Raw genomic sequence first — 15,253 nt, 5'->3', positions numbered from 1 at the left:
GTAACAATTTCAGGTTTCTCTCTGAAACGAAAAATAAATTTAAACTTTCTCTTCGTACATAACCACATCATTCATTTTTCAACACACACACACACACACACACACACACACACACACAAAGAAAAAAAAAGAAAAAAAAAGAGCGCCAATCTGTCTTCGTTTGTTTATTTAGTGCTGGTGTACATGCTCTATGTTGCTTGCTGTAGAGAAATAGTTCTGACTCCCAAGGTATTAATTAACTAATCGTTGCAGTATTTTGTGATTTTGTTTTCAATCTTATATTCTATATCTAATTAAAGAAGTTTCTCTAAGATGTGCAGACTGTTATATGCCAAGCGATTTGTGTTCTCTCTTTCCTACTTTTCATTCATATTTTCTTTGCATCTAACTTAACTTGCGCAACTAACAGCGGAATTTCGGATACGTTGTTTTGTTTTTCTTTGGTGCTGATGAGTGAAATACATGGCATCTATGAGGAGTTCTAAATAAATAGAACATAATTAATCAAAAGTACGTTTTGGTGTTCTTTGAAGTCAAGATGCATGTTTTATAGATTTCTTGTCGTCCTTACCGCAGTTGGACAAGGAACTGTTCCAAAGGTTCAGATACACTATTGCACTATTGTTATGTAAATAAGGTCACATGCGCTTTCTACTCAACGACATATAAATATTTTGAGAGGTGCTGGTATTAGGTGAATCTGGCTTCGTATTGTAACAAAACTGGGGTATGATCTATTTGTATCTATGTTTCCGTTTCATAGCTTTGTTTGACTTTAGTCATTATTTGTTTCATTATGGGGAATAAGAGAAGGGATGATATTTCTAAAACCGAGTAATTAGTTAATATCAGAAGATGTCCTACTGTACAGTGTTCAGAAGAATTTTATGCTAGCATGGATAAGTTTCGTAAAATGATCCCTCATTAATTTCATAACATTAGGGATCATTGGATATTGTCGCGTTTGGTCATTCTCTGTGTTAGTCATTTGGGTCCTGTCACTATTGTACGTGAGAAGAAATCTCGATCTTCGGCTGAGAAAAGCGCACTAATAAGGCATACCATTGCGAAGCATGGAAAACCATACAGATGTGAAATTTGTGTCTCGAGAATGTATTTTCGGTAGTTTATTTGAAGAAAATTATTTGTGGTATTAGCCCGTTTAAGAAACTTTTGGTTGACGGCGACAGTTGTCTTGAGGTCCTTGGAAATATGAGAAATATCGACCTCATTCCAGCCATACGCAGGTGTTGCTTGTTTCACTCAGTCGAGAGGAGCTCCTAGACTCTTGTGTGCAACAATACTTTGAATGCTACCGATGACATATAACCAGTGACAGGAACATTGAGTAATATGTTGCTATATATATATATATATATATATATATATATATATATATATATATATATATATATATATATATATATATATATATATATATATAACCATACGTTACGTATAATTGTATTTTGGACTTGACCCTGTCCCAAACCAAGTTCACACTATCCCTGACTATGGGCACTGGTGTTTTTATTTTGGTAAACAAATAATATATATTTAATATTTCTCTATGAGAGAGGGTTAACTATTAGGGCCATTATCTTGGTCATAGTAGGACATTATGTTTACCATGTTCTTTATTTTAATTTAAGAAACAGATGTTTGGGTTGACAATTTAGAATATTCTAGAATGGAAATTTTCATTAAGTGACCGAATATTTCCAGAAAATGGTAATTGCGACCTAGGTCATGTAAAGAGCTTTATAATCTTGTTTACTTGAGAAATTATTCAGTCTCCCTTTAACATCTTTAGCAGAATCATTCTTATTGTTGTGTTCAGTATTTGATTTGGGTGGAATTATTTATTCGAATTATTATTCACTGGAAATACAAAGTGCTCTTCGATAATATTCGTGGACATGTACATTAATTTGGAATTATAGTGATTTCAGACAAGAACATTTTTGCATTATATTATTGTGATTGATCGAAAGACTGTTAGCACATCATTACTCTTCAGGCCACTGGTACATTAGTACATTCAAGACTACAGACACATCAACACACCTTTAGCGCTAGATCTTATTTCGAACACCACTGGGATTTAATTAGAACTTTATTCATTAATACTTGTGATAGAACTTTCTGGACTATTTATGATTTAATTCACAATATCATAAGTTTTAAAAAATACTTTTTGTTCTTGGGAAATAAATTGTTAGTTGAAATTTACAAAACTTGTTGCTTTTCGGTCTTTTCTATTACTTAGTTTAAGAGCGTATATTCGTAATGTATTTAACTATGAAGTTTTGATTGCATACGGATACTTTTTCTGAATAAAATTGAGAATTTCCTTGAGAAACTACCATTTTTAAAGTGTTTGGGAGGGAATGTATATACGAAAATGGGTAAAACAAACTGAGATTTTCTCTCTTCTGATGACGATTTAGATTCAAATGTCCATTGATTGGAATATACAGACAGGGAACATCTTGACGATATTGAACATCAGGAAAATGATGTAATTATTTTTAATCTAATTATTATTATTATTAGTAGTAGTAGTAGGAGGAGGAGGAGGAGGAGGAGTTGCATGTGGTTATTTGCGGTCATATAGGAATTAACATGGGCCCATAGGTTTACATGGAAATGCATTTAGGGGTCATGTGGAAATTTCTGTGTTACATTTGTCCATATGTTTAACATGGAGATGATAGTATGGAGTAAAAACGTTTATAGGGTCAATAAAGTTTTTCGAGTCAAAAGTTTTATAGTAACAAAGGTCAAAGTTTTAAGGGCACAAACAGGAATTGTAATGCTAAAATGCTTACTTATAATTCAACACCCACTCCTACAACCCAGCACACCACATGTACTATCCAGCAACTGCTCTTTGATAACTATCCAAACGCACATGATATCTGTAATAGATGCGTATATGTGTGAAACTGTGATAATGTATGTATACGTGTTTGGTCAAATAAATTTCTACACTACAAATTCATCAAACCATGTAATTAGGATATTTGGTATAAATAAGTGCTGCAAACACGTGTAATTTTTATGTACACCTGACCTCCAATTATTAGTTTTAAATATTTGTAAATTAGAATATTTAGATACGCATCGGATATATATAGCTTAATTAGGCATTCGCTTTAGACAGTACACTTTTGAAATCAATAACAAGTATATTATATCTGCAAGTTCTACACCGTCATGCGCAGTCAATCAACTTCTGATTTAAGATTATCCTTCAGGCAAAATGTGAAGGTATTATATACGTAGATACTTTACTCCCGAATTTCATTTAAACAAAACACATAAATACAATGTACATGGACAAGAAGTAAGTTACATGATAAAATTGCACTAGTCAGAAAGGTAGTTACACGCTCTCTGTAAATTTTAATATTAATATTTCACAAGGTAATGATTATGACTATCACTAAAATACATATTTATCTCATCTGTTCTTATCTCAACTTCCTTCTCATACAAAGAAATATAAACCGAATCATTTAACAAAAAAGAAACAAAAGCTCCAATCTGTCTTCTTTCGTTCGATTTGTGTTAGTGAATATATTGTTTGTTCCTGGCTCTAAGAAATAGTTATGAAGCCCACGGAATCGTTCGGACTAATCGTTACAGCGTTTTGACATATTGTTTTTAATCTTATATTCGGTATTTAAAAAACGAGGATTCTCGAAGATCTGAGGCAATGGGGAAGAATGTTATATGCAAAGCAATGTATGCTCTCTCTCTCTCTCTCTCTCTCCATTTTTCATTCATGTTTTCTCTGCGTCTGACTACGCTTGCAAAGCTATCGGCAAATTTTTAATACGTTGCTTATCTGTGCTGGTGATGAGTTGAATAGATGGCACTCCAAATGACTTCTAAACAAATTGAACATGATTTATACAAATTGCATTTTGCTGTTCATGGAACGTCAAAATGTGTGTTTAATAGATTTACTGTCGTCCTTACGGCAATACTAAACTCACCCAAAGGATCAGATGTACCATTGCCACTATTCTTGTATAAATAAGGTCGCGTGCGTATTAGAGCATAAACGACAAAATATATATCATAACAGCGGGGAGTACGCGATGCCCCAAAGGCACCATTTTTTAAGGCATATTTATGCTTTACCTCAACACATTCCTGAAGGTGCGTTCGGAGCGGGAAGATGTTGGGTGACACGGACCAGCTTCCACAAACCCTTCATAGGTTAATCTGGATTGACCATAAAGTGTTCATAAAGACACCGTGCACATACAGATGAATGCTTTGATAAAATGTCGACATTGACAAAATTCAGGACGGTTCCAAAGCGGGAAAAACTGTCAAACCAAAGGCAGAGCACTGGCAGCTGGTCCTTTCACACTCGCAAAGTTCCTTTTTCTGCTGGTCGAATGTTTGCTTTTGCTGTCGTCCTTTTCGATTTTTATAACTCTAACCTGCCTCGAATCTCCACCCAGTTCAGTTCGCGTTCAACTGCCAGATAACAATTTTGTCATTACTGCGGATAAGCACCAGTAGTGCCTGCAAAGGATCTCAGCGCCCTGCTCTAATAAGACATTTCCTCTCCAGAGGACTGTCATTTTGCAAGCTCTTTTGACTTTCCCCTGAAAGTAATCTCAAGCTCTGTTGTGAAGGTCGCGGCTCGTGAATCTGAGTGGAGCGTGCGTCTTATTCGTCGACATGTCTTTATACTCATCCATTGACTCTTTTGTTTTTTTTGTCCCAGCCAATCTGCCGTTACGTGCGCATCTGGCGTCTTAATCATATGTATACATTGATTCGGTTAATTGGATGGGCTTTCGCATTTTTCAAGGCTGAGACATTAAGCTGTGTTTTTAGCGCGGTGTCACTGGGGATGGTTTCTCATCGAGAGCTTGGTTGCCGAGTCCACCTCGTTGATTCAACTCATGTAGTTATTTATCCTTAACTATACGTTCTCTCTATTTATGTATCACAATAATAAACCGTTTCCTGGCCATATTCTCTGTATAAACATGCTTGTTGTGCACCCTATTTCTATTACACAGGCGGCAGAGATACGTGTTAGACTGGGTACACTTCCCACTAAAATGGAATATTTCCTAGAGGTAAATCTTGCAGTAAGTCCTAAGAGAACATTTTTGAGAACAAACAGACTTCCAGTTATCACACACTGACACTAGTGACCTTCTTCATCTTTACATTGGGTATGTGTCTTGACAGGCAGTATCTTTTTTTTTTTTTTTTAAAGTTGTATTCAGAGGTAAGTCTGTTTTAGTCACCAGGAGATCCACAATGGTTCTTTTGGTGGGAACGTCTCTTTTTTTAAATCTTTGTCCCGCTGACTTACGGCTTCCATGTTTCTTTACAAGGTTATTTAGCGCCACTGCGCGGTTTGCCCGCTGGCACCTATTTTAAAGTGTGTTTTCAAACTAACAGTTGAAGCTTCAGGGACTACTGAGGCTCCCTCCTTCGCCAACCCCCCTCCCACCCCAACGCGCGAAATCGGATCCAAGGTATTTAGATGATGACTTTTATAAATGTTTTAACTGTTTTATGAGAATGGATCCAGCTCGCAGGTGAGTATACACGGTAATTATCAAATATCAGACCCCCTGAATACCTTTTATTTCTTGTCTGTACATGAAAAAAAAAACCATATGTTAGCTGTAAATAATTGTAATTTTTGTTTATTAGGCAATATTTCATATCAAGCTAATTATAAGTTCAAGTTTACAAAGAGGTACATGTTATGGTCACTGATAAGAACGCATAAGCACGTGACAAATATCTACATCATAAGTGTATATGATAAATTCGTAAACAGTTTTAAGAGATGGCAAAGGTGAATTTACATGTGTGGACAACGATATACCATATCATTTAAACCATATCAAACCATAAAATGAGCATATTTAAAATTTAAATTATATCAAACAAATTTACAACAAGGTAATGTAAACATTTCACTTGCTATCACACATATCATTGCTTGAAAGGAATTCATATAATAAATACATGTCATTACAATTCAAAAGGATTCACGAGAAGGCATAGGTGAGTACATGCGTGAAACTACTCTGTCATTCTGAAGACGCATTTTCATAGATGAGTATATTTTGAAGACATATTTTCACTTTGCAACTGTTTATTCTTGTACTTCCTAGTACAATGCATGCATATTTGAAACAAAATCTACATTTTATGGCTGCACACTTGACTTTTTTATTTTGAAGGCTTGCGATGGAGGATACAATATGGCAGTCACAGTTCTGTTCGTATTTAAAAATACACTTTCGTCTCTATCTCGCTAAACAAGATAAACAGTCTTGAACTTTTAGTTCCTACTAGAAAATCGATACGATTATCAAAACTTAAATATTTAGTGAATTTACCCATCCAGTCGATATTTAAAGTAATGATTATATTTTGAGATAAATTTTCTTTGTAACAAAACATTTTGGAAATTAAATGTATTTTTGGCTACAACAAACATTATTGTTTATCAAAACGATTCATTCATCTTTATATTCTCAAATATTAATAGTTTTTATGTGAAGGAACTATAGACGTAGATACTTTGCCCCTGAATTTCATTTAGACAAAAACAAAAATACAATGTACATGTACAAGAAGTAAGTTACATGATAAAATTGCATATTTCACAAGTTAATCATTATGAGTATCACTGTTATAATTAAGAAAAACAAAAGAGAACAATGGAAAATAGCACCAAATTTCGCGAGGAGTGGCAAACTCAAGTATGGCGTATAGGCAATTGCGGAAAATAATATTGCATATCTTTTTGGCATTTGGCATTGGGCATCACTGGTACCATTCAAGCAAGACCTCATGAAACAAATACATAATTTGCAAAGAATGACTTAACTTTCTTTGCAGTTAAAATTTGCACAGTATACTAAAAGTTACTTGAACTAAAATCTTACGCGACACTTAAGCATACTGATCTTGTCGCATGGTCTCGAGAAGCTTTCGTGACCGCGATACTTCGTAGCCGTTATCTACGATATGACCAGAGTTTCCTGTCTCTGGTAGTTAGATTCGCTGCGGCAATATAGGTATGCCTGCGGCAATATAGTTGTGTTTCTTTCCATTAGGCAAACTTCCCCAAACACGTCTTTATCTTAATTCTTCACCTGATGTGACTTACATGTGCAACCTACTTTTCATTATCATTTACATGATGGGAATTACATATACACTTTCCCTGCATTAACATGTAAGAAAGAGATAAAATGTCAAAGGTATTGACAACCAGTCTACATACTTCATTCCACAGCCGTGCATGTTTCCTTGAATATATAAAAGCAGACTAACATTCTCCTGTATTGGAAATGCTATCAAGAAAACTAGCAATCTTCTTTGTTGCAATGCTTTCAAGCAGACATGCAATATTTTGTACTGGAAATACTATCAAGCAGACAAGCAATATTTTGTGTTGGAAATGCTATCAAGCATAAAAGCGATCTTTTGTGTTGGAAAATGCTATCGAGCAAACTAGTAATCTTCTATATTGGAAATGCTATCAAGCAAACTAGAATCTTTTGTATTTGAAATACTGTCAAACAGACAAGCAATCTTTTGTATTGGAAATGCTATCAAGCAGACAAGCAATCTTTTGTATTGGAAATGCTGCCAAGCAAAATAGCAATATTCTGTATTGGGAATGCTATCAAACAGACAAACAATCTTTTGTATTGGAAATGCTGCCAAGCAAAATGCAATCTTCTGTATTGGGAATGCTATAAAATGTATGATAATATTCATTTCCAAGATAATGGACTACATAGGCTGCAAACTTCTCCATGGTTCCTTCACTAGGATCGTACCATGCCAACGAAACCTAAAAATTGTAAATATTTTAACAAAAGTTTAACATACGCTATGGGTACGGCATAGTAGCGAGCTGACTGCATTCGTTCACTTCATAGCAACGGCACAGTAGCGAGCTGACTGTAGTCGTTCTCTTCATAGCAACGGCATATTAGTGAGCTAACTAGTCGTTCTCTTCATGGCAACGGCATAACAGCGAGCTGACTGCAGTCGTTTTCTTCATAGCAACTGCATAGTAGCGAGCTGACTGTAGTCGTTCTCTTCATAGCAACGGCATATTAGTGAGATGACTGCAGTCGTTCTCTTCTTTGCAACGGCATAGTAGCGAGCTGACTGCAGTCGTTTTCTTATAACAACTGCATAGTAGCGAGCTGACTGTAGTCGTTCTCTTCATAGCAATGGCATATTAGTGAGCTAACTAGTCGTTCTCTTCATAGCAACGGCATAATAGCGAGCTGACTGCAATCGTTTTCTTCATAGCAACGGCATAGTAGCGAGCGGACTGTAGTCGTTCTCTTCATAGCAACGGCATAATAGCGAGCTAACTAGTCGTTCTCTTCATAGCAACTTCTCTTATATGTTCCAGGGTGAGTTTTCTTCTTGTATTTGGCGGACATCAAATATTTCACGTATTCCGGATTTTTCTGGTCCTCCGGTAATAATTTAACTACATCATTAACAACGTTATTAGTCGCCCCCGCGAAGTATTCGCGGATTTGTTTATCGTAACTATTTTGCATGATTATTTTTCCGTTACTACGAGGACAGGTAACAACAAAGCTATCTGCGTGGACATATATCAAACAGTTGTCGCATTTATCCTCAGGATGATCATTAATCTCATTCCAACCATGACGTCGTTGGCATATATTGCAATAATGTCCTGGTCGTCGCTGGACTGTTAATCTGTTTCTTAACGACGCAGTGACGGTAAGTAATTGATCTGGTTCTCCAGTTAACTCGATCGATATTTTCTCGAGATCCTGCTGGGAGATCTCATTGGCATAATCAACAAGATCACTTTGAGGCGGTTTGATATATTCAACTTCACGAGGTTGTATTAACGTAGGACAGACCAATAAATCTCGCGCGGTTGTGATTTGTCCTGATATTAATCTTTTACAAACCGAATTAATTTTATTCGATTTTGTCCCGGACAATTTGATACTGTGTAGTCCAGCTTGTTTATCTAACTTCCATGTTGGATTATCCTTACCAGCGCTGTTAATTAATTCTATCTGAGTATCAAATGAGACGGGTTCACATTTACACAGTACATGATACCCGTGAGTTGTTGTGAATAAAAATATTTTATCGCGGTCGCAGTTGCATAATTGTGAAAAATAATCAATAATTTCTTCGTGAGAGAGTCTTTCTTCTGAGTCTTTCGAGGTTCCCATGAAATCTCCGTAATTGATGCGTTCTCGGTATTGTTTGAAGAACGAGTCGATGTCGAATACAGGATATCTCAATCTGAATTTCGGTATAATTTCAGTAACACATGATAACCCTAAAAACTTATCCGCGACTGATTCAAAGTCTTCGTCGGACGGGAATATATAAAAGTTTTTAAAGTGTTGAATAATCACACCAGGCAGATGATATGTTGATTTACACTCAGACTGAAGCGCCTGAATTGCTTCTTCTTTAGTTTGTACTGAAACAGATTCATCTAACGTCGAGACGGAGAAAATATTATAACAATCGCGCAACATGAAATAATTTCTTGTAGATAACACACGCGCGTCTTCGTTAGTAATGTTGTCGAATAGCGTGTCTAGCGTAAAAGTCGGGTCGTTCTCGAGACACAAATATTTTTCTTTTAAAGTTTTGTTTGTAATATATACTTCGATTATATTACCCGCACCACAGAGTTCACTTAAATAATTTTTTTTCTGTCATTTATAATTAATATCCATATATCTAATTGATTTTTTTTTAATCACCAATTAAATATATAACATATTAAATATAACATGGACAACAAATGCCCTTGGCTTCTTCAGAGGTCAACCGAAATATGCGGAAAAAAACTGTAGAAGTATTTTTTGTGGTGACCACATGAAAATCTACTGAAATAACGGCTCATGTGGACCTCGGAGTTGTATTAGCTGCTCTCGTGGAGTTCGTGGTAAAATTCCGTTGTGTATAGATTGCGGCGGAACAAGATATCGATTAATTGTCGAATATAACACAAGGACAAATAAACCGATTCCAACCTTAGAGGAGTTCTTATCGTCGTAAAAAATAATTATTGAATTTAACACACATGATTATGGTGATGGGGGAAGTCTCATATTCATTATAATATTATATATTTATGAGAGTTCCCCCATGTCGTGATGATTGTGAAATAATCCACGTGGAATTTCTGATGATTATTCTGATGAAGATTTCCAAGATTAATGATTGAATATCGAACAAGAACGACCATCGTTGGAGGAGCATTTATCATCGTGATTCAGGACCTAATGATTGTGGAAAGTGGCATAATCAGTATTATTATAAGGAAAAAGCCACTTTCCACACTCGTGATGATCTTGGTAAGATTGTTTTTTCCGCGCGGATGTTTCCCGCGTGTTGTTTTCGTGCGCTGATGACTGTCACAAGTGGCACAAACAGTATTATTATAAGGAATGTGCCACTTGTGACAACCTCAATGAATGGGGCGAGGGCCAAACCCAGCATTATATTTATAATTTTGACAATTCTGTGATGATGATGAAAATAAGGTCATAATTATTAATCTGATTTGATTGTTCCCGCATATTGTGAAATTATTTTGTTTCCTCGCGAATCGTTTCTCATACTGATGTTCCCGCATATTGTGAGATTATTTTGTTTCCTTGTGATATGTTTCCCCAGCGCCAATTAAACGTTATTTTGTTTCCCGTCGGTCTTCTCGTAATGATGATATTTTTGTGTGTTATTACTTGTTCCCGCGCGCCTGATTTCACATTATTTTGTTCCCGCGATGATATTAAACTCATTTGTCTGGAAACAAGCCCGGGTCAAGGAACAACAGATAAGTGCAACAAAAGGTGCCGTGGAGAATATTGCAGGAGACATAATTATATTTTAAAGAAAAATCCTCATGCTGGTTCACGAAGATGTGTTGGATGTAACAACGGCGTTAGAGGATTATATCAGATTTGTAAAAATTGCGGTGGAGATCGATATCGAAGTTTAATGATATATTACAGAAAAAGAAAGAACATAAATCCAAAAATAGAAAAACCACTATCAGAACTTGAATATTACTTGAAGAACAAAACAAAAGATTCCCGGGATTCAGATGAAGACTCCCAGGATTCAGATGAAGATTCCCAGGATTATTGAGCAGCAGAGAGGGTCCTGTCTACAATTCTGCTTGGGACAAACAATAATCGTATACGTGGTATTGACCTCTATGAAGGGTCACTATTTTTTTTTGTCTAAAAAACGTACGTGACGCGTTAAGTGGTCTGTTCACCCTCTCTGCTGCTGAAGCAGCTTAATGGTACAACGAATGGCTTCTTTTAAGTGTAAAGCTGGCATAATGTACATCGCGTTGTTCCAGCCGATTATAGCCTTTTTACTAACCTGGTACCCTGGCCTCCCATGTGTGGGAAGGATCATGAGAAGCCAAGGTACCAGGTTAAGCTTTTACAAGGTACATAGTTACTAATATTAGAGCAACACAATTCTCCTGATTGGCAGTTTCTTTGGCAGTGACAACAATATGTGACAGATTCATGTAAAATTTTAAAACGTGCATGTTGCTCCTCAAATATGTATGTATGGTTGTATGTATGTATGTATGTATGTATGTATGTATGTATGTTAACGATTGTCTTTTGTACATTGATTGACAACATTGACCAAATTTTGCATTTAAATCTATGTCACTTTTTTCTTATTGTCTTTACATGTTTTGTTTTCTTCTATCTTTTATTTTCGTTCATTTTATGCAAACAAAAGACAACAACTATGCACAATGCTAAGAGAGAAAACTCATGACTATAAGAAAAAACTTTCTTGTTTGAATTATTTCCCTTGATATCATTCACGGTGCTCTTTAAGGACTCCCGGTACTAATCCAGTTCCCATAGTAAACCTATGCAAACACTATGATATTAAAGATTCAGTAACTTAAAATTTTTGAGTGTATAGATGAAACATGGATATCAGCTTCTGTGTAGAGGAAAGGATATGAACCGCGGCATTTGGTCGACCTGCATGTGTTTGAAACATGTGCTTTCAATTCCGCACCAAAGAGTCAGGTGCTAATTTTAGAAATGAGTGTTCCAAATTCAGGACTGTGAAAGGACTGAAACTATACGAATAAGACAATGTCTCCTTTTTTCTACTTACAACTAGGATAAGCTCTCAAAAGATTCTTTTTCCTAAAACATAACTTACATTATTAACCAATCCTGGTCAGCCAAACCCATATATACTCTATTTTATGTTCACCCATTTCCAGGCTTGTTCCCATTTTTCCATGCTATTAGTACCGTGTGTCCTATATTCACCCTTGATTTTCTTGACAGCGATAGGAATAGTAGTTCAATACATAAATAAGCAATGTACATAGTCCTGCTTGTCAAAGATTACATTTGTGAATATTACATTATATTGCAAGTTCATCTTCACCTAAAGACCAATGGTGCATTTCAGGCAACATTTAAATATTTGAGCTGTCTAATAGAAATCATCTTTTTAATATCACCATTTATCGCTCTTCAATTTAATGCTGAAATATATTACCAGCCTTGTCATATTATGTAATTAATGAGTAAAAGGTCAAGGTGACCATCTATATGTACATGTACTATTAAAGGAAAAGAGATTTAAATGACAAAACTTACCTAAAATCCCCCCCCCCCAGAAGACATATAACTTAAAACTAAAGTAAAAGTAGACATAAGTCCGTTAAAATGCGAAATATGAACTTTCAAAACATTCACTGAAAGAAATTAGAGGAATGCAAAGTCACGAGAGGTCTTCACCATTAGGCATGGTGTAAAAGAGCTCAGTGATCATATCTGAATCATTATGTATCAAAACACAACTAGAAAATATCATACTGCTTACTGTAATTACTCTATAAATGTAAATTGTATAATTTTTATATATGCATCACTTAGATCTAAACCAAAGTGCTAAACACTCCAGCTAACATAGTCAAATCTACACACTGTTCCCCCTCCCCCATTCTTGGCAACAGTTGATATATCTGAATACGCATTTAATATCCTACCTAAAGTCACTCTTTGGTTTACAAAATGTATTAATTTTGCTTGTTATCCACAAATAGAACCATGTGATTGCATTTATAGTAAAGTTAATTGCACTTGCATATGTGGAGACACTGTGTATTGCTGTGGCTGTCTATAGGACTCATGGTACTAATTCAGTTCCCATAGTAAACTTATGCAAACACCATGATATTAAAAATTCAATAACTTAAAATTTGTGAGTGCTCATGATAACACCCATATTTAACAGTATAGATGAAACCTGGATGTTAGTTTCTGTGTAGAGGAAAGGATATGAGCCATGGCATTTGGTGGACCTGCATGTGCTTGCAATATGTGCTTTCAATTCCGCACCAAAGAGTCGGGTGCTAATTTTAGTAATGAGTGCTCCAAACTCAAGACTGTTAAAGGACTAAAATTGCATCAATAAGACAATGTCTCTAAAAAAACAAACCCACTTACAACTAGGATAAGCTCTCAAAAGATTTTTTTTCCTACAACATAACTTACATTATTAACCGATCCTGGTCAGCCAAACCCATATGTATTCTACTTCCAGGCTGGTTCCCATTTTATTCTATATTATGCTGATAGCTTCGTAATTTACATAGAAAATAAGAACTGTATATTGGATTTGGCAGCAGAGTCGTCAAATAACATTATATTTTACCACTTTTCTTTGTTTGTTTGCTTACTTGTTTAGTTTAATTCTTTTTTCTTTTAAATATTCTCTGCATATGCAGAGATGTCTCTACAGGGAAACAAGATGACCGCTATCGCTTAACCTGCTTGAAGCAGCTGTTCCATTTTTTATTGCCATTTTCATGATATTTGTGCTTGTTGCCTGTTTTCATCTACGTTATTGTGTTCATTATGTATTGGCTGTTAAATTCGTATGTGTTTCTTCATCTCCTTGTTTTGGAAATGAGAGCAATTAGACTTTTTCTCAGCTGTCTTGCTCCACTGGTTTCGCCAGTCATCCCGTTTATGCTACAATCGACCCTCATTAATTGCTTTAAATGATCACTCTTTGGCTCTCCACACTACATTGTGCTCTAGACTAAACGAACTGGGACTACATTCATCATTACCTAAATGTAAACAGAAGCGAAAAAAAAAAAAACAAAGCTGACCGGCGTAGAACAGGAAGAAGAATTCCAGTTATCTCCCTTATTTCGGCACACCAATTAAAAAAAATCGACCGTTAATTTAGATAACATATTTCAAATCCCTATTAATTCGTCAACCTTTGGGACAACTATCCAGGAGATACATCTGCGTATTGCATTATTCAATGCCCAGTCAGTAGGACCACCGGAAAAGCGCACAGAAATAGTTAATTTTATCAACGACCAGAATATTGACCTATTTTTCCTGACAGAAACATGGCTAAAAACATCAGGCGATGAGCCCAAGTGTGCGGATCTAACACCCACTGGTTACTCCATCAAGTCGTTCCCCCGTAATTCTCGCGGAGGTGGAATTGCTGTCATCATAAAGAACTCCATGCTAAAACGTCTTAACCACACCACAACATTCAATTTCGACCACACATCGTTTGAACTAGTCCAAACCACACTCACACTGGAGCAAAGGTCAGTCCATTTTTTCTGCCTATACCGCCCTCCTCCTAGTAGAAAAAATAAGCTGGCTGAATCTCTCTTTTTTGAGCAGTTTACGAATCTCCTGGAGTATGGAAATTCGATAGGTGGCAACCTGATTATTCTTGGAGATTTCAACTTTCACTTTGACTGTCCCGGAAACCCAAATACATTAAAACTCAAAGATTCCATTAATGTTTTCAACCTGAAACAGCCAGTTACCCAACCCACCCATAAACACGGTCACATTTTAGACTGGATTCTTCATAGACCTGATGATAACATTCTACGGTCCTCCCTGGTATCCCATGACCTTGCATCAGATCACCTCTGCATTATATGCCATCTTGACGTATCAGTCCCTAACCCTCCACCTTTATCTGCTACTAAGAGAAACCTCCGTATGATAAATAGAACCAAACTAATGCACGACATCGAAACTAACTTAACAACTTGCTTACCTCCTACCGCAGAACAACTCGATAACTGTCTGCGTTCATTGCTTGACAAACATGCCCCAGCTACCAAGTGCAGAGTATCAATTCAAAAGTGTTC

The sequence above is a fragment of the Sinohyriopsis cumingii genome, chromosome 9 (genome assembly GCF_028554795.1).
Source record: "Sinohyriopsis cumingii isolate HCF-2022 chromosome 9, ASM2855479v2, whole genome shotgun sequence".
In the NCBI taxonomy this organism is placed as follows: domain Eukaryota; kingdom Metazoa; phylum Mollusca; class Bivalvia; order Unionida; family Unionidae; genus Sinohyriopsis; species Sinohyriopsis cumingii.
The sequence above is the reverse complement of the archived record's forward strand: the minus strand, read 5'-3'. Positions refer to the sequence as shown.